Source organism: Pyrus communis, chromosome 12 (assembly GCF_963583255.1).
Source record: "Pyrus communis chromosome 12, drPyrComm1.1, whole genome shotgun sequence".
NCBI classification, from domain to species: Eukaryota; Viridiplantae; Streptophyta; class Magnoliopsida; order Rosales; family Rosaceae; genus Pyrus; species Pyrus communis.
In genome coordinates, this window is record NC_084814.1 from 13522594 (window position 1) to 13546139 (window position 23546).

The window sequence follows — 23546 nt, forward strand, 5'->3', positions numbered from 1 at the left end:
GCGGTGCAGATTAGACAATCTATGCATGGTCAGTACACGATCAGCAGTGCAAAAATTATTTCCATTTGATCCATAACCTAAGCAGATTTTAAGGAGGAGACGTAGGGAGAAAAATTTGCAGTGGGTTCCTTCATTGTAAGGGACTTTTCTACAGTCTTTATTTTCTGGGGATCTGCACAGTAAAACAACAATGGCTTTTGTTATCCCAGAGGCTGGTCAACCTTTGGGGAATTCATTAACAGCTCATGCCACTAACTGACCAAGTTGCATTACTTATCTAGAAGTGGAGGAAGGGTCTACATTCGAAATAAAACAGCACATGTTGAATATTCTATCTACATTTCATCGGTTTTCAACTGACAATCCTAACATGCACATTGCATAATTTTTAATGGGATGTAAGAATATTTTGGTGCGAGGATTTTTAGCCGAATCTATTAAGCTTCGTTTGTTTCCAAACACTCTGAAAGATCAAGCAAGTTGGTGGCTCCTCACTCTTCCATCTGGAAGCATTAGTACGTGGGCCCAACTCAATGAAAATTTTTTAAGCAAGTATTATCCAGCTTCAAAGACTCTTGACATGAGAACTCAAATTTTATCTTTTGCCCAAAAACTAAATTAAGAGTTTCATGAGGCGTGGGAACGGTTCAAAGAGTTGGTTAGAAAATGTCCACACTCTGATATTAACAGTACAAATCAAATGCATATATTTTTCAGAGGGTTATATATGACTACAAAAACTCTTGTCAATACTTCATGCGAAGGTTCATACAAAGATAAAAATGCACAAGAGACTTGTTTATTATTTGAAAAAATGGCAGCAAATACACAACAATGGGCAGTGGAAAAGCCACAATCTAGGCCTGTTTTTGAGATGTCTAATGGTTCTCCATATGTGTCAGCACAAATTGAAAAAATAGAGAAAAAGCCTGAATGATTTGATGCAAAATTTGACATGTTGTTACAAAGAATTCCAGGTTTATAGGTTGTTGTATAGCAGCCCTTACCAGCTGCTTGCAACATTTGCAGCATGACAACTCATGATTTTTTGAGTTGTCCACATAAAGATGTTTATTCGGAGTTTACAACGGAACAGGTTAATGCATTTAATAATTTTCAGCGTCCCTGAAACGATCTGTATTCAAATTTCTACAACCCGAGTTGGAAAGATCATCCTAATTTAAAGTGGGATAGAGATCAACATGCTAAACCACAATTTCAACAACACGTACAACAACCTACTGCACCTAAAGTTGCTTGAGAGATTGCAATTGAAAAATTAGCAACTACTACAAATGCAAGATTTGAACAGACCAATCAAGAAATCCAAAATATTCATGCAACAATGAAAAATATGGAACAACAAATTGAGCAGATTGCGTTGCAGGTTTCAGAAAGAGCATTCGACGCATTTCCTAGTCAAATAGTACCTAATCCAAGAGGAAGAGAAGAATGCAACGCTATACAAACTTTATGGTGCGGTAAAAGTTATGATAATCGTGAAAATTGTACTAAAGATCAGTCAACAATGCAAAATTCTGCAGAAACTACAGAAATAGCAACAGAACTTGCCAATTTTGCAGCAAAACAGGACTTGGCCGATGCAGAAATTGTCCCAAAACAGATTTCAGAGCGAGTTTATATGTCTCCAATGCCTTATCCTGAAGAGTTGAAGCCTAAAGCTAAAGATCAACAGTTGATAGATTTTATGAAGACTTTGGCTAAAGTTCAGATTAATCTACCATTAATTGAAGCAATCAATAACATTCCATCTTATGCCAAGTGTTTGAAGGACGTTTGCACATAGAAAAAGAAGCTTAAGGATTCCGAAAAAAATGATTTTAAAGGAACAATGCAGCGCGTGTTATTACATAAATTGCCTCCAAAGAAGAAAGACCCAGGAAGTTTTCTCTTGCACCATTGGAAATTGTAATTTTAGTAGTGCTTTAATTGATTTAGGTGCTAATGTAAACTTAATGCCTTATTCTGTTTTTAAACGTTTAGGTGGAGGTGAGCTAAAACCAACCTCCAACATTATTCAATTGGCTGATCGTTCAATTACTTATCCTAAAGTAGTCATTGAAGATGTTATTGTTAAGGTTGATAATTTATATTTACCAGCTGATTTTCTGGTGTTGGACATGATGAGGATTTGACAACACCTATCATTTTGGGCTGCCCATTCCTTGCAACAGCCCAGACTCTTATTGAAGTTGAAGCCGGAATACTAACATTTAGGGTCGAAGATCAAACAGTTGTTTTTAGGTTGTTTGAAGCAAGCATAAATTCAGGTGATAAGCAAGTATGCATGCGTGTTGATGCACTAGATGGTTTATCTCGTGCCAAATTTATGAGCAGATCATCAATTGACCATTTGTCCATAAAGCCTCCGAATTTGACTCGTGATTGCATAAGTCCTAAACCATAGCAACAAAGAGCGCTACATGATGACTAGCCGATTAACATTAAGAAAAAACATGGAACGTTGCCAGGCAACCCAAATTTTAAGATAATACAGCTTGGTAGAAAGGTGTGGTTGTTAAATTCTGTTTCAAGTTAATTCCAGGGAGGCAAGAATCTCGGTGGAAAGGACCTTATATGGTTAAGTAGGTTTTTCAAAATGGTAACGTGGACATTGAACCAAAGAGCAGGGGTTGTGTGCTCAAGGTCAAGAGGTATCTACTAAAGCCATTCCTAAGGAAGTTTAGTGCATGCGAGTCACTGACTTTGAATGAACCAGAGATCTGACCACTAGGATTCTGCGACGTCTAGTTATAGACTTAAAATAAAGTGCTTATTAGGAGACAACCCAACTCTCTAACTTTTTCTTTACTTTCTTTCATTTTTATTTCATTACTTTCAATTTTTAGCTGCATTTAAATTCCTAGGCTGTCATTTAATGTTAATTAAAAAAAAACACAGAAAAAGAAATACAAAAAATAAAATAAAAAAAATAAAAAAAATAAATTATTATTAGTATTTGTTTTTACTTGTTTTCTTTTTAGTTTACCGATATTATTTTAAACATTCTATCTCTGATTTCAACCTTTCTGTTTTACTGCGTGACCATTCTTCAGTGTGGGCCACTTGTTTGGTCATTGGGCTTTGACATCAAGTTGCCTTTGCCAATCTGGGTTATTTCCTACAACACAGTAATCAGGTGCATGAGTTATAGTGGAAATGGACCATATATTAGCCAATAATATCACAACACAAATGCGTACATACATGCTAAGCATAATAAGAACAGAGAGATGAGTTTTATACTTGTTGCAGTTACAGGAGCTTGACCATTAATTTTTCCTTTGTGACTCGCTGGATTTGCAGCTTGAGTGTTTGTTTCTCTCAGTTATCAATTCAATCTGTGCTTCCTACACACAGAAAGCAATACAGTGAGTTAAAATGACATTGCACCATATCATTACCGTTCGGGATTCAACATTTTAATACATGGGTTTGTACCTTTCTCATGCTCAGATCTATGCGGGTTTCAAATGTTTCTTTTGTGTTCTACTGTTCGGATGCCAATTCCATGCGCACCTGACGCACATTTTAAATCCGACTTGGGGTTTACAAAGCATTCAGAAAGGTGAGAGCGATCTGGCCGTTCATTTAGGATCTTAAGGAGCTCAATGCATTGATGTGTGACACGTGTAAAAGGCTAGCGTTTCCCATGCTTGTTCGGCGATGGGTGTTTTGAATTAGGAGGCAGATTTTCTACCCTCCCACTTCTCGTGCCTTCCTGTTTGTGTGGTCACGATTAAGCCACATCAACATTTTATATTACTATTCCTTTTTGTCTTATTATCCCTATAAAAAAAAAACAATATAAAATGTTGACGTGACTTAACTGTGACTACACAAAACAAAAGGGTACAGGAGGGTACGGAAAGTGGGAGGACAGAGAATTTGTCTCTTTTGAATTAAAGATATGGAGAGGCATTGGCTCTGGGCTCGAGGGCACTTGCGGGGAATCCAATGTTGAGAAATGGGGAATCAGCAACCACTATCATAAACATGGCATGCTAGCTACATCCCATTACCATCAAGCTGCATCTCCTTACCATAATGGGCTATTGTTTCTTAGACCTTTGTTTTGAGGATGGGTGTCAAACCCAACGGCTATTCAATCGGCCACGTGTGTAGTTTTTCAAGGCCCAAAGTTTGTTACGCCATGATGATTTCCAATTCACGCCCAGCTGTCTCTATTTCCTTTAGTTTCGTTCTGTTTTATATTTTATTTTATTTTATTTTCTTCTTATAGTTTTGTTAGTTATTTTTAGTGTCAGTTAGAGTTTTCGTGTTTTATTATATTGTTCTTTTAGTTTCCATTTTGTTTCCACACCTTGGGGACAATGTGTGATATAACTTTGGGGGTGGGAAAGTAAATTTTAGGATTTTAATTTAAAAATTTTCATTCTTTTTAAGTTAATATCCATAGAATATTTTAAACATTAGAGCAAATGGACATGGTGAAAATTAATCCCACAGTAGAGTGTTTTCTATTTATCATTGCTTAGACACTAATTCATGAATTATACTTTCAAATTTACACAATCACATCGACATGGTTTGTGGGGAGTAATGTGACATCCCACATCACCCAGGGGAGTGATCCTTAAATGTATATTCTCATCCCTACCTAGCACGAGGCCTTTTGGGAGCTCACTGGCTTCGGGTTCCGTAGGAACTCCGAAGTTAAGTGAGAAGGGGGCTAGAGCAATCCCATGATGGGTGATCCACTGGGAAGTTGCTCGTGAGTTCCCAAAAACAAAACCGTGAGGGAATGGTAAGCCCAAAGCGGACAATATCGTGCTACGGTGGTGGAGCGGGCCCGGGAAGTTGGGTGGATTGTGACATCCCACATTGCCTAGGGGAGTGATCCTTAAATGTATATTCTCATCCCTACTTAGCACGAGGCCTTTTGGGAGCTCACTAGCTTCGGGTTCCGTAGGAACTCCGAAGTTAAGCGAGAAGGGGGCTAGAGCAATCCCATGATGGGTGACCCACTGGGAAGTTGCTCGTGAGTTCCCAAAAACAAAACCGTGAGGGAATGGTAAGCCCAAAGTGGACAATATCGTGCTACGGTGGTGGAGCGAGCCCGGGAAGTGATCTACCCCAGGCCGGGATGTGACAATTTGGTATCAGAGCCTAACCTTGGCCGTGGTGTGCCGACGAGGACGTCGGGCCCCTAAGGGGGTGGATTGTGACATCCCACATCGCCTAGGGGAGTGATCCTTAAATGTATATTCTCATCCCTACCTAGCACGAGGCCTTTTGGGAGCTAACTGGCTTCGGGTTCCGTAGGAACTCCGAAGTAAGCGAGAAGGGGGCTAGAGCAATCCCATGATGAATGACCCACTGGGAAGTTGCTCGTGAGTTCCCAAAAACAAAACCGTGAGGGAATGGTAAGCCCAAAGCGGACAATATCGTGCTACGGTGGTGGAGCGGGCCCGGGAAGTGATCCGCCCCGGGCCGAGATGTGATAGTAAGATTGAAACACTTACTTTTAGTCTAAGTTTATTTTTAATTTTTGTTTTAAGTAAAGCTAGTTCTTGTTATGAATAAAGTAATAATTGTTTCACCTGAGGCTTTGTCTAGTAACCGATCCAGTCTTGTTTAATCTGCAGTGATTCTCACGTCAAACAGTAGAGTTTTGGCATGGGGCAGGGTGGTTAGTTGGTTTCGTAACGTTTTCAGCTCGGGTTAATAAGTCCTTAGGGGTGTTCTACACCTAGTACCCTATTGCCCTTGTGGTTTGGGAGTCATTGACCTAAAGCTCGCTACATGGGTTGGATCGAAAGCTTAAGGGAACCGACACTGGACGACCACTACTTGATAGGAACATATTTATGCGACTTCGTTAGTTTAATTCCTTGCACTTACTTAGTTAGTTCTTAGTTATTTTAGTATTTTAAGCTATTTTCGTGTGTTTGTAGGTCCAAGGGGCTAAAGCAGCAAGAAAGTGCATGTTGGAGCAGTTTTGGGCTTGAAATGGATAGTACATGCTTGGAACAAGGTGGATGGATGAAATTGAAGACCAAAGGAGGCTAGGAATCTGCTAAAGAGATGGAAGAAATTGATTCAAGACTTGAAAGAAAAGGAATCAGCTACAAAGAAGGAAACATGAGTCAAACTCCTTATTTTGACTTAGTCAATCCTAATTTTTTCCTACTTAAGTTCCAGCTGCAAAGAGGCTTCCTAATTAATTTAGGACACTTAAATATAAGTTCTAAAAGCCCTAATCCCATCCCTAAAGGGCATGCCGCGCATATCCCTTTTACTTTCCCATTCCTGGCCGTGCAAAACACCTTTCCCATTCTCTTTAGGTGCTGCCACAACTTCCCTTCCCTTTTCCTCTTTGGATTCTGATTTAATTACCCTTTTTCCTTGAGGATTTAGAGTCCAAATCTTTCCGAAAACATTTAATTAATGCCTTGCCTTTTCATATATGTTAATGCCGCAAATCCCTAGGGGGAATAATGTATCCTCTACCACCAGAATTCGCACCATCCATCCACCACAACCTAATTTCATACCCAAACACCCTTGTACTGCAATTTTGCAAGGAAAAGGGAGAGAAGACCCCTTGGAGCCATGCCTGCCATTCAAGATTGGATTTTTGGAGCGTTTCTAGGTGTATTCAATCTTTGTTTTCAATGTTTAATTTAAGTTTTCTTTGTTTAATTGTGAACATGAGGAACTAATTTTGTTTTAGTTAGAGGAGACTTTGAAACCATGATTATATTTCCAATATGAATTGATTACCTCCAGTTGTGATTTCATAAATTGTGGATGCAATTTACTTAACTGCTTGATTGATAACTTATTCTTGTATGTTGATTAAGCAGGCCTACTTAGTTGTATGCATGAATTTGATGCTAGAATATAAGGGAGTTTCACATAATCGTTATGAACTTATATTCACAAGTAGTGGAGGTTGCTAGTCATGATCATGTGAAGTTAAATTCCTGGTAGGAGTATCATGCTGTTCATAGTTACGAATTCTTTGTCAATGCTTATGATTTTCACAAAGCTTAATGATCTTTGATTGTATCTCTATTATGCTGTTTATGTAGGGAACTATTGAAGAATAATTTGGTTGACGATGCGTATCCCATCCAATTTAATGACTTAAGGAAAATCTGAGGGTTAATTAGTGCTATTCATGGTTAATCTGGGGTGTTGAGGCTCATGGTTTATTGGAAAAGCAACTGGAAATTGATTTGAATGCAAGTGTGTCATGTGTGGAGAAGGACCCTCTAGCTAGCTTATTCACCCATAGTTTTCCCTAAATTTGTCCAAAGTTGTTTAAGTCTTTAAATTTGTTTGTTTTTACTTCAAATTCGTCAAAAACCCAATGCCCTTTACTTCGTTGTGTCAAATTAGCTAGAATCTGTCCAATTTGTGTTTTTAAGTGTTTTGAGTCAAGTTAAAGTTAGAATTCGTCCAAATCACCCTTTAGAGTCTAGTTTGAGTCTATTTGATTGTTTTGCACTGTTTTGAGTCTTTTTAGTTTGTTTTGAGTTCTTTGAATCTAGTTAAGTGTTTTTAAGTTTAGTTTTGTGTTTTTAAGTCAGTTTAGAGTAGATTAGCAATCCCTCCTAATCCCCGGCCTAGAACGATCCCTACTTGCATCTTTACTACAATTGTCAACAAAAGGGTTTAATTTGAGTGCTATTATATAACACATCAAATTTTTGGCGCCGTTGCTGGGGATTAGCAACTTTGCTAATCCCCTTTGTTGTTGTTCATGTATTTTAGTTGTACTTTCTGATTTTTATTTTGTTTTGCTTTGTTGATTTTAGGTACTAGAGAAGCAAGACATGGCAATTGCTAATATTTAAGCGCAAATGGCAAATCTTACTTCTCTTTTGTCACAGCATATCGAAAGGACCACAATGCAAAGTGTCCCTACATTTGGTGTGTTCTATAGGCAAGAATATCAAACTAATCAACAACCTCAATTAATTGAGAATGGAGGTTGGGATAATATCAATGCTTGGGGTTTTCGATGCCATAATCTATTATGGAACAACCTGTTTTCCAATACTTACAATTCAGATTGGAGAGATGATTCAAATTTTATGTGGAGGGAACCTCAACAAGTTCAACAAGAAGGATATTGGCAACCATCTGAGGAGTTTTATTCAAGCCCTATGTAGCCACATTAGCCTCTCCCACAACAATTCCAATTGAATTCAAGTATGTGCATGGATAATGATAAAATTCTTGATGTACTAATTTCTTTGACACAGGGCTTACAAAACCAAGCTAAGGAGATAAGGGAATTGAAAAATCAATTTGGAGAGATTACAGAATTCATGGGGCAAATTCAAGAACAAAGTGAACTCTCCAACTCAACTATTGTAAATTCAACGGGAGATTTTGAAATCGCTGAAACTATCACCTTGGGAAGTAGTATAGAGCTGCTGCAAGAAGAAAAAGAGGTGGACAAGACCACGGCAAGGGATGAACACCCCTTGCCGCAGCCTTCTAAGGCTTCTACGCCATCCAATTCAGGTAATGTTGTTCCAAATTCAATTCTTTCTAACCTCATTCCACCAACTGTCCCTATTCCTTATAGGTTCATGATTTCCAAGGAAGAAGAGAGTGAAAAAGACATCTTGGAAGCCCTTCCAAAGGTGCAAAGAAATCAAGTTCCAGAATGTGTTGAATTGTTCAAAGGACTTTGTACAACAACAAGAATGATTCAAGAGAAAGAAGTGGCTGGGGAATATCAAGAATTCATCAAAGAGGATGTTCTTGAGACAACCAACCCCAAAGAAGTTAGATTTTATGACACAGGACAAGGAACAATCCTCACACCAAATCTGGCCGAGTGCAAAGTTCCTGAAACTTTTAAAGAAGTGGTGTTTATCCTTGAGTTCTTGTTGGAGTACATAGGTAAGCCACCTCCTCAAATTTCAATTCATTTTATACTAATAGATTGTTGATGATTCAGGCACCCAATCTTGAATTTAAACCATTACCGGATCATTTCAAGTATCACCTTCCATTCAAAGATCCACTCCATGCCGTGGGCTCCAATGAAGTTTAAAGAGAGGTATTGTCCGGCTGGAAGATGTTAAAGCAAGCGCTTCTTGGGAGGTAACCCATGCGTTCAAATAAAGAAGACGAGGACTATCCAACACTCCACAACCAGATTTGCGTTCCTAAACCCCTACTCTTTATTGCTTTTAATTTGCCATGATAGTTATATTTGTTAGTTTGTGTTGTTTGATTGTTTGAGTGTGAGTTTTCGTTTGAAACATTGAGGACAATGTTTAGTTTAGGTGTGGGGGGTGGGGATAAACAAGCTGTTTTTGCATGATTTTCGTGGGGATTTTATCACCTATCACTTCTAATGTTGTTTCTCATTGTTTTAAGTGTTTTTAGTGTGTTTTCAAGTGTTTTCATGTGTCTTAAACAGAAAATACGAAAATTTTGAAAAAAAATCTTTTTGGAGTTGTTTTTGTGTGTTTGTTTGTGTCTTAGGGTACCTTCTAACACAATGATGAGGATTTGGTTTTTAATTGCATGACTGTTAAAGAAAGTTTCAAACATGGATGAAAGTTTGATTTGCTCTTTGGTTTATGCTTAGTTGTAGTTGTTTACGAATTCACATGTAATCATAAGGAAAAAAAAAATCAGTTTTTGTAACATGCTTGAAGGAAGGAACTCAAACTAACGCTATAACCCTGAGAGACTTAAGCTTAAACTTTATTTGGAGAGTATTAATCTGTGATTTCTTGTTTTCCAAAGTCGTTGCATGATCTCATTGTTTCTTTGCTTGGTTGCTAGTTAGAATGTGTTTTCATCATTCTAGTTCCAAATACTAGAACTCATGCCCATTGCATTCAAAGCATGATATTGAGTGCATAACATACAATAAGATGAAGTTGTTTAGTAAACTAGAGCCAAAAAGCCTAACCCTTTGCATATGTGTTGTAGGTTTAACCATTTTGAGCCTTATTTAGCCTATTTTCTTTGTTAGCCACAATATCCTTACCTAGCCTAGAATAGGACTATCCATACCCTTGTTCTTGAAGGATAGTGAAGCATGACTTAAAGGGAATTCCTTTTGATCAACAACTTGCAGAAAAACAAGTGGGGGGGAAGGGTTTTCAGTGAAAAAGAAGAAAAACGTGAAAAAGAGAAGAAAAAGAAGAAAAAGAGTTGAGAAATAAGTGAGAATGAACTCACAAGTATTGGTTGTTGAAGAAAGGGTCCAAAAGTTTGAATTTGACCCTAAGTGTTGCATGAACTTTCCCCTTGTGTTTAAGTTAGTTTCTACCATCAAAAGTGAATTCTAAGTGTTTATTTCATTACGTTGCTTCCTATTGCTTTAAGAACCTTTGTTTATCGTTACTTTTCTTTGTTAACCAATACCCTAGCCCTGTTACAACCCTTAGACTTCTATCTTGATGTTATGCGTTCAATATGTGGAGTTTGAAATTGGTATGAGCATATGGAATCCTTGGTTCTCGTTCTAAGTAGTAACATTCCATTCATGAGATCATATACATGTCATATTAATAATTCCAGAAAATGCTTTCTTTGTTATAACATATGTGAGTATTAGTCTACATGTTTACATTAATCTTCTCACATATACTTAGTATAGGGAGTGTAGTCAGAAAAATCTGTGTGAAAATAGAGAGAATATCTTGAGAGGAATTGAGGGAATTCTCTAAGGCATGTAACTACACTCAAAATGTTGTTTTAATTGATTAAATGTGAGCTAGTAAGTGGTAACTATGGTTAAGTGTTTGCTTAAGTGTAAAGAGAGCTAAAATCTATGTGAGTAGTGATTTTTAATATGTCATGTTCATTGGAAATCCCTGAGACAACTGTTGGAAGGTTTAGATTGTGTTTTGTTTGTTTTTGCTTGAGGACTAGCAAAAGCTAAGTGTGGGGGACTACTGTTACTGAAAAAAATATATATATAAAAAAAAAAAACAGAGAGAAAGAAAATTCAAAAAGAAGAGAGAAAAAAAGAAGTTATATTTAAAGTTAGTATGTGTGAAATAAAGAAGGACAAGAGGTAAAAGTTTTAGTCGAGTCTCCTTAGCTATGTTGGTTCACTTTACACCAATGGAAGTTTGTGAATTCCTTTTGAATTGATTCTAAATGGCTTAGACTTTGTGGTGGGATTGGTTGGAACTTTTGAAAAGATATTCTAATTTTTAACGTGTTTTATGGATTGCAACTTTGAAGGTGAAAATTTTTGTCAGTTAGTTTTAGTTAAGTTTCTAGTTTGTTAGTTTTTATTTTTGTTTTCTAGTTTTGTTTCGCTTGAGGACAAGCAAAAAGCTAAGTTTGGGGGTATTTTGATGAGTCAATTTCATATTATATATTTTACCCTATTCTTAGTATGTTTGGTAATATTTTGGCATAATTTTGATACTTTGATTTATATTTTCAATATAGGACGGCTGACTTTCTCTGGAGCAAAACATGACTAAATGGACGAATTTTGGAGTGATTCAAATTGGAGGACGTTCGTGTGTCTCTTGGTGTGTTCGTTTCAAAATTTAGGATTTTTCCACCGAGTGGTTATTTTCTGGCGATGGAATGAAGGAGCAGTGTGCAGTGTTTGAAAATGACGTTTCTGGGTTTAAATTGCATTTTTGAAGCACAAGATGACCTCTGATGGGTTCGTCGCCTTCTAGAGAAGTGTTTAGAATATTCTAAGCCTTAAATCCAGCTGTATTGGGCTTGTTTTGGAGCATTTTAGGGGTCCAAAACGTGGCTGTTCATATTTTAGGCGAATTTTACCATTTAATTTAAGGTTATGTTTCCTATTTTATTTTAGTATTTAGTTTCCTAGTTGGATTGGAAGACCTTTTATTAGGAGGATTTAATTTCTGCTAGGTTAAATAAGCTTGGCCGGCTTTATTCTTGGAACTTCTTCTCCCTGCGTTCTTGACGAGAGGAAATTGGCCAAGCGTGGAGATTTTTCAGACTTCTTCCATTCTAAGTGTTTTCGATCTTTTATTATTTCAATAAAGAACTTTATGATTTTTATTATGAATATGCATAACTAATTTTCTTTGTGCTAGGGTGAGGCCACGATCCTTAGCAAGAATATGTAATTTCTCTTCAGTTTGCTTATGATTATATGCATGCAAGTTTTCGAATTATTAATCATTGGTTTAAACTATCTAATTGTCTTGATGCTTGATCACCATTAGGATGTTTAGAAAAGTAATTTGATACAATTTTGGTCGGAGGTCAGTCCCTGAAATTGACCTGAAATTGACGAAGGCTTCTTGTGGTTATTATGTGCAAGTTCACTTAAGATGAATACCACGTCTTAAGGGTTGCATGGTTTTTCAAAAGGTTTCTCAAAACTTAATGAGTCATGCATGTTTAAATTTGATCTGAATACTGCATACGAATTGCATGTTTGATATACCCTCTATGTTGGGGGTCCAAGTAGGCATATATTAGGAACACCTAACCTTCGAAATATGCATGTATAGGTTATAAGTAATTGGACAAACTATATAAGATTGTTAAGGTGACAGCGGATCCCTAGTGTTTTCTTAATTTGATTTCTACAAAATTGTTTTCTTTCCCTTCACCTCTAATATTGTAGATTGTCTTATTTTTATTATTTAAATTCGTCTTATTAAATTAGGTCATAAAAATCAATCACCTTAACTTTCTCCTTTACAATAATTAATTGGAATTTGATTTGCTTCGAATTATTTAACAATCCCTATGGAGAACGACCTTGAGAGAACTGTTTATATTACAATAACCTTGTCATTCTTGCAAGTAATATAGGAGTTTTTAACCCTTGTGCGTGTGTGGTAAAATCCCTATCAAGGGAAAAGCTGCTGAGCATGGGCGAGATCCAGGTTGAGGGGGAGTGGTTCGGGAGATTCCAAGGTGCCACCAGTCGGAGTCGCAGGTAGAGATGCCACAACGAAGACGATTTCTTGTCCTTGTGCAGTAAATCTTCCCTAAAAAATCTCGGGTTCGAATCCGATAAACGGGGCTTTCCAGCAGATTTGGATCTTCCATGAGAAGGGAAAAGCAAAACCGTCAATGGGGGTTTATGCAAGTGAAGGGAAATTAAACTTCTTTGTGTTGGACTTGGAGTGAGTATAACGTCGGAAAAAAGGAGACATTTTTCCAGGAGCTGGTACACATGATGCATGGTGCTCCCTACCTATTAACATTTGACACCTTAGATATCATATATTTAAATGACTCAATCATTCAATCTTATTTTCCAGATAATAAATAAAATTAATTTTAACAAAAAAATCAATACAATAAATAGACTAACAACCTAAATTACCTCTTGGATCTGGAACCCTCCACCCTGCCCACACACATTCCTCATTTTCCCTCACCTTTTTGCCACCCTCTCTCTCTCTCTCTCTCTCTCTCTCTCTCTCTCTCTCTATTCTTTCACCTCCTCTCCTACGCTGAAGAAGAACACCGGAAGGCCGACCACTTCACCATCAATTAGATCGGGATTAGGGACACCAGATTTCAAGTTGAGTTGCCACCGATCATCCTTCCACTTCTATGTCAAAGAGTGGAGAAATAGAAGACATATGAGAAAGAAAAATGGGAAGAGAGAGAAGAGCTGAGGTGTCGCTAGTAAGAGCAACTCCACCAGAGGCTATAGACCGGTGGACAGGCGACCAAAAAAACCCAATAGCCTCCCTCCCTTACTCCTACCCATGCGGGCGATTGAGCTTGGGGAAGACCCGATAGATAGGGTAGGTGGGAATCAACAACCCAAGAGCCTGAGGGACAGCTGATGTCAGGGTGACGTCAGCCACGATATAAAAAAAAATTGCGTCAGGTGCATGCATAACACACGCACGTGGGGGCATGTCCCTAACAACTTTTCAGGCGCCCGCTATTTGCTTTCTGAAATGGTATTCTTTATGGAGACACGTGGCATCATCTCGACCATTGGATTTCAATGGATAAATTTTTTGGACCGTTGGATTTCCAATAGTAAAAAAAATTCAAAGCTCCCCCCAACAACTAGATGACGTGGCATAATATTAGTCATTGGATTTCAGATCAACAGTCCACGTTATTCACCTTTAAAAATTTAAAAAAAAAATTCATATATGTTACCGTTTAAACATGTGGCACAATCTGGAGGGTTAGATTTGAAATTGTTTTTAAACCAACGGCAGAAATTAATTAAGCTACTAAAAAAATTAATAAAAAAATGTAAAAAATTAATAAAAAATCGGAAAAAAAATTAAAAATTAAAAAAAAAAATTTGATTTTACTTTTCTATAAATATCTTCTCATTATCTTCTACCTTACATCACAATTTCATATTTTCTCAAATATTTTCAACCACATTCCAATCTTTCTCTCAAAGTTTCAATCCAATTGGTTTCCAACAAAATGACTAATGATGCAGGTATGAATTGGACGTTGATTGAAGATGTTACGTTGTGTTCTAGCTGGGTTGAAGTCACTCATGGTCCAATTACGGGTAATGAGATGCAGTTGCGAGAAATGTGGAGTCTTATTCATACACTTTTTCTTCAGAAAATTGGTAGGAAAAGAACGAAAGAATCGATGTCCAGCCGTTGGAGAATACTCAGCCAATTGTTTAGCCTTTGGAGAGATGCCTTGACACAAACTAGTAGTAATCTTTGAAGTGGGAAAAGTTTAGCGGATCAAATAACAATATATTATTTATTAGGTAACAATATATCGTTTAGTCTTTGGGGGTTTGTTCACTGTGATGGGGGTAATTTAGAAATTGTGTTTGATAGAAATTCTAATTTGGATTTTTAATTAATTTTTGTGTTACATTTATTTTTATTTATATTCTGGAAAATCAAATTTAAAGGATTGAGTCATTTAGAAAGATGATAACCAAGGTGTCAAATGCTAATAGTTGGGGAACACCAGGTGTCATGTGTACTCGGCTCCTAGAAAAAATTTCTTGATGTCAGCGAAGAAATTGTCAAAGGAGGTGGTATCAGGCTTGCTGGAGAAGGTGGTGCGCACCTTTTTATTTTGTTTTAATTTATTTTTGTACTTAAATTGATTTTCTATAATTAATATTTTTATTTGTCAAGTCATCAAAATATGTGAGTTATGTATTTGCCATGTCATCACTTAACGACTAGCTTGACAGATTTTCAATGGATGTATGATATTGAAATAAGATGAAAATAAATGTATGAGATTGAAATGTTCTAAAGATATAGTATGATGTTGCAATTGCACCCAAACCTGAAGGTGTAAAATATAATTTGCCCTACCCTTTTGCATCCACTACAAAAGTTCGACTCTCATTCTCTCATTCGTTGAATCAAATGAAAGTTTGATTCTCGTTCTCTCCCACGTTGGATCTATTGGGAAATTGAGGATATGTGTGCAGTGGAATATAAAGTAAATAAGATATAATGTTTACGAGGTCCGGCAAGTATGCCTACGTCCTTGGGGCAACCGTAATACTTTCTTTCATTTTCTGAAATGATAGGAGTAATAAATAATTCTCATTATTTTCTCTCTTCTCTCTAGCTTGGCTTACTGGTATTTTCTCCTGCATATCTTTCTTTCTTTTCTATCTCCCTTTCCTCTTTTCTTTCCTTTCCTCAGTATCTTTCTCACTTCTTGTGTTTTTCATACACTACATATGCTCTTTATATAGAACACTTACCATGCAAAAGTCCACAATGCCAAATTTTGAAATTCCATACTCCTAAACCAAACTTCTTTGACTTCCATTCTTCCATTTCATATTTGGTTGGCCATGTTTTTCAACTTAACAATCTTACCAATGTCTTTGTGACAACATTGTATGTCATATTTGGTTGCCTATTGCTATGAGCATTCACACCTCTATTTACAACACTCCCATTAGATGTCCATATCAATATTAGTTGCCTCGTTAAAACCTTGATTTGTTTTGGATGATCCCCTTGATGAGTATCTCCCCTTGATTTTGGATTCTTAAATCTGACTGATTACAAAGTTGACATAATCTGATATCATGTACCAAGTTCTGGAATGTACACTTAGTATGTTGCAACAACAATATCATAATGATAGTACTCACTAAGGCAATTTATATCATCCATTGGTATTCAGTACATAATTTATGCTTTACCCTTTTAGGGCTTTCTTCAAGCAATTTGAACATTCAGGGATTTTCTACACTTTATGACACATTCTCCTTTGGAATTTATACAGAGCAATTTGCATCTATGTATACTTGAGGGATTTACTTTTTGAGGTATTATTCGGACATTTCATAAAGCTTCCTGTAATATATAATTCTCCCTTTAAATGAACAAGTTTCATAATGGGAAATCATGTTTACAGGAGTGTATTAAAATTTCAAGTTTCTACTAGGAACCTCGTGACATACCATGTCAATGTAGTTTACTATATAATAAGTGCCTATATGTAACCTTCTGGGTTCAACATCATTTGGTGATTTATACTATAGGTCAATTTTTTTATGTTCTTAACAAATTGTAACGGAATTGCCTTTCTCCATTTTGGCCAATAATTTTCCTTTTTGTCATTAAACAAAAGAACGTGGCTAAATATCAACATAGCTCATTGATGAATTTAGTAGCTACTGTAAAACCAAAATTAACATTGGTAATCATCAATTCGTGATTCCATAATTCTCATGTGCATGTGCATGCATATTTATAAGCATTTCATTACTTTGGATATCCTTGTCTCTTTAGGGCTTTACATTGTCTCTTCTAGGATAGTTATCTCTTATTAGATGAATTGTTTGGAGAAATTGGATCATAACCTCCTCTAGAGCATGATAGAGCTTTGATTTTTAATCTCCACTACTTTCAGGGAGTTGAATCATTGGAACCTAGACATCGATCATGCTTCAAGCATGAGATATATTAAAATTGCCATGTCCATGGAATAATCTTTTGGGACTTGAATACATGTGGCAACTGTCATGCTTCAAGCATGGAATAGTTTAGTAGTGACAAGAAACTTCAATCCATGCGGAATCTTTGTAACTTTTTAATGCATTTGATAGTTTATTAGCAATTGTGAAGATTGTACTACTTTACATCATCAGAATGATATAAACTGGTAGAGTTTGCTGGGGCCGTGAGTAGGATTCCCATCATTGAAATTTGGTCTTCCATTCACTTAGTCAGCCACATTTCCCTTTGAAATTCTATGGGTTCATTGTTGATCCTTCAGCTTCAGCCTCCTGCATAACAAAAGTGGTGTGCAACCGTTGTCTTTGAATGATCCTTCAAAACATCACTTCTCGGTGACTTATCCAAGCTTAGCAGCTTCAGTGTAAAGAGCCAACAACATACCAACTTTTCTACGACATTGGAGACTTGAAACCCACCTCTAATTATAGTTAAAGATGACTACTCGAGAACAATGCAAGGTAAGCAATTAGGCAAAGGTTCCTGGCAATCAATTCTAGGTTGAAAGTTTGATTTCAGGTTCTAATTGATTGCTTTCTTTCTCTTTGTCTTACAGGCAAGAGTCAGGGCAAAGGAAAAGACAAAGAAAGAGCATGATATGAGATACTTTTGCTTTGGACCTTCATGATATGAGATACTTTTGCTCTTGAAAAAAAAAAAAAAACAGTAGAAGGACTTGATGCTGATGTAAAGCTCCTTAATGAAAAATATTTTCTTGCTGAGAAAATGAGTTTGGCATTTTGAGGGACTTGGTTGACGAGGTATTCTTAGAAAGGAGGAAGACTGAGTATTTTGTGAGGCTTGGTTGAAGATGCATTCTTGGCAAGCAAGAAGAGTTAGACATTTTTGGAGCTCTGCCTTGCCATAGAGGACGGAGGTCAACATATATAGGGATTTCCCAATAAAAGGTAATGGTGAAGTTAGGACCATCTCCTGCACGCTTGTCGGCAACTATGATGTAGTTGGAACAGTAAAATTCATGTGTTTTAACTTTGTGAGAGATGTTTTGACAATGTTGTCCTTGATATCAAAAAAGCCGAGATTGCGTCTAAGAAGTTCCAATGAACTTAATTCAGGAAAATCTGGCTTTAGTTTGGAGAGCAGTGTCCTTTTGATTTTCGAACAAGTAGTCGGGTTGTCTTTCCTTTTATAGACGCATCAATTATATCGAAAAACACACTTGGAAAGTTGCCCGCTTGTGAAAATTGCTTTTATTGTATTTATGAGATTTCACTTTACTCAATTTCCTTTTCTTTCATCTTTTTTGAAAATGGCTAAATGTTGTGGAAGATGCAGACGTGCCTCTTCAAGACAACATATGGCACCTATTCTTCTTATCCTTTAATGGTCATCTTTTCATTGGGAATTCTATGATGAAGAATGATATAACTGACATAGTAATAGCTGGGAATCTTCTCTCCCTGATAAAAGAATACTTTCAAAATGGTTCGATGAATTGGATGTTCAAGACACCTTGGCTTTTAGTGTTCAGTGTGCGAGCTTTGTATCCAATATGGGCCAACGTCTACTTACTCGAACTCGCCAAGTTGAATCATTAATGGCTAAGGTGGCATGTCTTAGGCAAGAGATTAGAGGGCTCAAGCATGGTAATAGAAAGTTACACAGGCTTTCAAATAATTACTAGATGAATATGAAAAGAAAGCTTGACCAGCTGTAGGTATCTAAAAGTTAGATTCAAAGTGACCACTAGAGGTTCGTGGCTCTATTCCGAAGGCATCCATTGCCTCCACCACCTAGAGTTTTACCAAGTACTTCAAATGATCAACCCTTGGTGCCTCCCCCTTTTGGGGTTCTTCCAAGTAAGGCTTCACATGAGCAATCTCCAGTGCCTCTCCCTTCTAGGGTTCTGCCAAGTACCAAGGCTTCACATGAGCAACCTTTGTGAAGACCCTTTTTTTTTTTTTTTTGTAGTTGTAATTCATGTGTATGCATATATATATATATATATATTTCCATTCCTTCTGCTTTTATACATGCCTGAAACTTCTGGTTCAATTTGCTAGATATAGGAAACTATGGAAACTTTTGATTCCATTAATATGAATCAATGAAGAAATGATGGAAACTTCTGGTTTTATGAATATGATTCAATGAGCTTTTAAGCAAAGATGTTTTCTAATATCGTATGCTTCCACATGAATTCTTGGGCATTATGAATTCATGAAAATATCTCTTGTATAAGATGTCAATGGTAACAAAATTGAGTTTTGCTAAGTTCACCATTTTCTTATTCCCAAAAGGAAGAAATTCAGGTATGACGGAACTTGCGATATTTAATTCATAACATACATAACACATGTCTACACAAAATGTTAGAGCTTCAAGTTCTTAACATTATATATATTTTGAACTTCAAGTTAAAACATTATGCATATGTACTCGAAATTTATTATTGATATTGACATCATTAGAACCTTTTGTTGGAGCAATAAAAGAAAATATGAAAATAACACAAGAATCCAATGATAATAATGATAAAGAAAATCACAACATCAATTATGTATAAGATTAACATAAACAACTAGGGAGAAAGTTAGAAATATTGACAAACTGGTGATTGAGGCTTGCATAAATGTATTAAAGACAGAATTTTGCCCCTACTCTTGTGCTTGTAGTTTGGTAGACGTCCATCTCCCAGGATTCAACAATCTATAATCTGAAGTTGAAGCACTTCAATCTTTAGACTCTGGTAAACTTTATATATTTTGTAGTCTCAAAACACGACTCGGAGTTTGACAAACAAAGAATAAGAAAAATAGAGTGGGGAACCCTATTTCTCAAGAATAATTAATTCTCTTTTCTTCTTCCCTTAATGCCAATGGTTTCATGAATTTATATAGAATCCAAGTACTGTTTATTAAAGAAATAAATTTTCATTAAGTACATCATTTATCAAGAGAATGTATCGAAACAACATAACTTTTTTAAGAAATACGATTAACACTATTTTTCATTCAAATATTAAAATTATATATTACAACATAAAGTATTTAATTTCCAACAATCCCCCACATGAATGAAAAATTAGAATAATTTGAGAGTACTTGCGAACAGGAGATGCATCGGGGGAGGTGTCATTTGTACTTGAACCTATCCTAATGAATACTTATCAGATTTACTTTGGGACCCAGTGGATATGGAAGATCTTGTACTGTTCAACACAGCAGTAAACTGAGACAATAAGCAACACACATCACTAATCCTACTATATTACGGTTCATACGGTTGTGTTTATTTTGGTCCTGAACAAGTTCTGAATTCATGAGAGCTTTAGAGAATTTAGCCATCTCATTCTCATAGAAACGACCCACTTCTACTCTCACATAGTTGACCATTGATTAAGAATATTCTGCAATATTCCTCTTATTTATAAGATATTAGTGTGATAAGCTAATATCTATACATATTTTATATCAAATTTACTTGTCTTTTCTTAGTTAGTTCCTTATATTTTTGAGCTATTTACTTTGTTTTTTGTGTTTTGTAGGATTTGTCAAGCAAAGAAAAGAAAATTAGCACAAGTGAGATTTTAAGTAACAAATTCGTCAAAACTGCCTGTGCAGATTAGCTGACTTTGGAAGCAAGTTGCGAGGGAGTTGGCAACGCCGAATACGGAACAATAACCATTGTGCATCACATATCCAAATGTAGAAGAAGGATTTGAGCTTAAGTCTGGCATGATTCACTACTTGCCTAAGTTACATGGCTTCTTAACAGAGGATGCCAACAAGCATCTTATGGAGTTTCATGTGGTATGCTTAGGAATGAGACCAACCAATGTAGATGAAGAGCAAGTCAAGTTGAGGGCATTCCCATTTACATTAGAAGTTAAGGCAAAGAAGTGGCTTTACAATTTACCTCTGGGATCAATGAACACATAGAACCAGCTGAAGTAAGCATTCTTGGAGCGATATTTTCCTGCCACAAAAGCTACAAGCATAAGGAAAGACATATGTGCAATCTGACAACAACATGGAGAGCCCTTTGGAGATTACTATGAGTGATTCACACATTTGGTTGCATCTTGTCCTCATCATCAAATTTCAGATCATCTTTTAATACAATATTTTTATGAAGGATTGTGTGGTACTGATCGTGTAATGCTTGATGCAACAAGTGGGGGACCGTTCATGGACAAGACACCCACTAATGCTAAGGCATTGCTAAAGAACATTGCTGGCAACACACGACAATGGAGGGAGAGATAAGCTACCTCTTAAGAAAGTTAACGAGGTAAGTGCTAACTCTAGTATTGAATTACAATTAGCTAACTTGACCAATCTTGTGCAACAGCTTATGGTGGCTCCAAAACAAGTATGCGGTGTATGTTCAATGATGGGACATGCCACGGATATGTGCCCTTCGTTGATGGATCAAGGTGGCATTGGGCAAGCTAATGCGTTAAGAGGGTTTCAGGGGCAACAAAGGCAAAATTATGATCCATACTCCAACAACTATAACGCGGGCTAGCGCGATCATCCACACTTAAAGCGGAACAATCAAGACAGCGGACAACAATATGTTCCCAACAACTATAACTGTCCACCTGGCTTCTTTCAAGCAAGACCGCAGACACCATTTCAGCCTCAAAAACAAGCTTCAAGTAAGTCTCTTGAGGATTTAATTGCTTTTTTAGCCAACTCTACTCAATCTCATCAACAGAAAACAGACAAAGCAATTGAAAACCTTGAGCGCCAAATGGGTCAGTTAGCAAGTTTGATGGGGCAAGAACACTAGCCAGGAAAGTTGCCTTGCCAAACCGTGGTGAATCCAAATGCGGAGTAGATGAATGTTGTCACTTTAAGGAGTGGAAAAGAAGTTTTTGAGCAGCCAATGATACAAAAGAGGACTAGAAAAGATATAAATGAGCAAGGGGAGCTACAAACCAAGAATCTTGAGCAAGATGAGGTTTCAACAAAAACTGAAAAGTCTCATAAAGATACAAAATTGAACAAAAAGGATTTTGATAAGGTAAGTAAAGAAGTTCAAAATTCATTTAACTCATGTGTCCCTATTCCTTTTCCTTGTAGGTTTATGAAGTCTAAGAAAGAGCAAACTGATAAGGAAATCTTGGATACTTTCCAGAAAGTCCAAGTGAACTTACCTCTTTTAGATGCCATAAAACAAGTGCCCAAGTATACAAAGTTCCTTAAAGAGCTTTGTACAAACAAGAGGAGATTCAATGATCAAGAAACTGTGGCATTGTGCGAGGAAGTATCATTTGTTTTGCAAAGAAAGTTGCCACCAAAGTTGAAGGATGCCGGTAGCTTTACCATTCCATGTGTAATGGAGGGAAATAGATCGGGAGAACATTGTGTGATTTAGGGGCATCCATCAATCGGATGCCATATTCAGTGTATGAGTCACTAAACCTTGGAGACTTGAAGGAAACAAAGGTAGTAATCCAGTTGGCAGATCATTCAAATAGATATCCCAAAGGCCTATTGGAGGATGTACTTGTGCAAGTGAATGAGCTTATTTTTCCTCCTGACTTTTTTGTTCTTGGGATGGAACATGAGCCTATGCCTACTGCACTTCCTCTTATATTGGGAAGACCATTCCTTAGAACGGCGTGTACAAAGATTGATGTCTACGATGGTACCTTAACCATGGAAATTGATGAAGAAGACGTCAATTCAAAATCTTCAATGCTATGAGGTACCCTAGTGATTTTGAATCTTGTTTTTCTATTAATGTGTTTGACTATTTTGTGCAGGATTGTTTTAATGAAGGTGTGGAACAAGATAATTTAGAGAAGACGTTAGTGCATAGCATTGCACATGGAAAACTTAATTATTCTGAGCACATTGAAGAAGAATTAATCCAGACAGTGGCAGCCCTTGAGTCTCTTTCACCAATTCGCGGTAAGTTTTCTTCCTATTTTATTTCTCTTCCTACTTCTAACGAAAAAAATTCTTCCTTCTATGATTCAAGCACCCAAATTGGAGCTCAAACCGATTCCTGAACATTTGAAGTATGCATTTTTGGGAGAGGATGAAACATTACCGATCATCGTATTATCACAACTCACAGCAGAAGAGGGGGAGAAACTGATCCGGGTACTAAAGGATCACAAAACTGCCATAGCTTGGAGCATTGCAGATATCAAAGGTATAAATCCAGCTACATGTATGCATAGGATTTTGTTGGAGGAAGGTGCAAAATCAACAAGGGACGCTTAACGCTGTTTGAACCCACTCATGAAGGAGGTCGTCAAGAAAGAGGTTATCAAACTTCTTGATGTTGGCATCATATATCCTATCTAGGACAGCAAATGGGTAATCCCTGTTCAAGTAGTTCCGAAGCGATCCGGAGTCACAGTTGTTAAGATTGAAGCTAGTGAGCTAGTGCCTACACGTTTGCAAAATAGTTGAAGAGTCTGTACAAACTATCGGAAGATAAACAGCACCACACGCAAAGAATTCTTTCCAGTTCCATTCATTGATCATATGTTAGAAAGTTTAGCTGGTTATTCTCATTATTGCTCTCTTGATGGATATTTTGGATATAATCAAATTGCAGTTGCTTTGGAGGATCAAGAAAATACGACTTTCACATGTCCATTTGGCACATTTGCATACCGAAGGA

The 23546-nt window shown here is 36.8% G+C and overlaps 1 non-coding gene across 1 annotated transcript; it reads right to left on the minus strand.

Moving 5' to 3' along the window:
• Nucleotides 1-577: 577 nt before the first annotated feature.
• Nucleotides 578-682, minus strand: LOC137711779 (small nucleolar RNA R71). The gene has a single exon (XR_011065125.1). It is a non-coding gene; the product is annotated as a small nucleolar RNA R71 (small nucleolar RNA).
• Nucleotides 683-23546: the final 22864 nt, after the last annotated feature.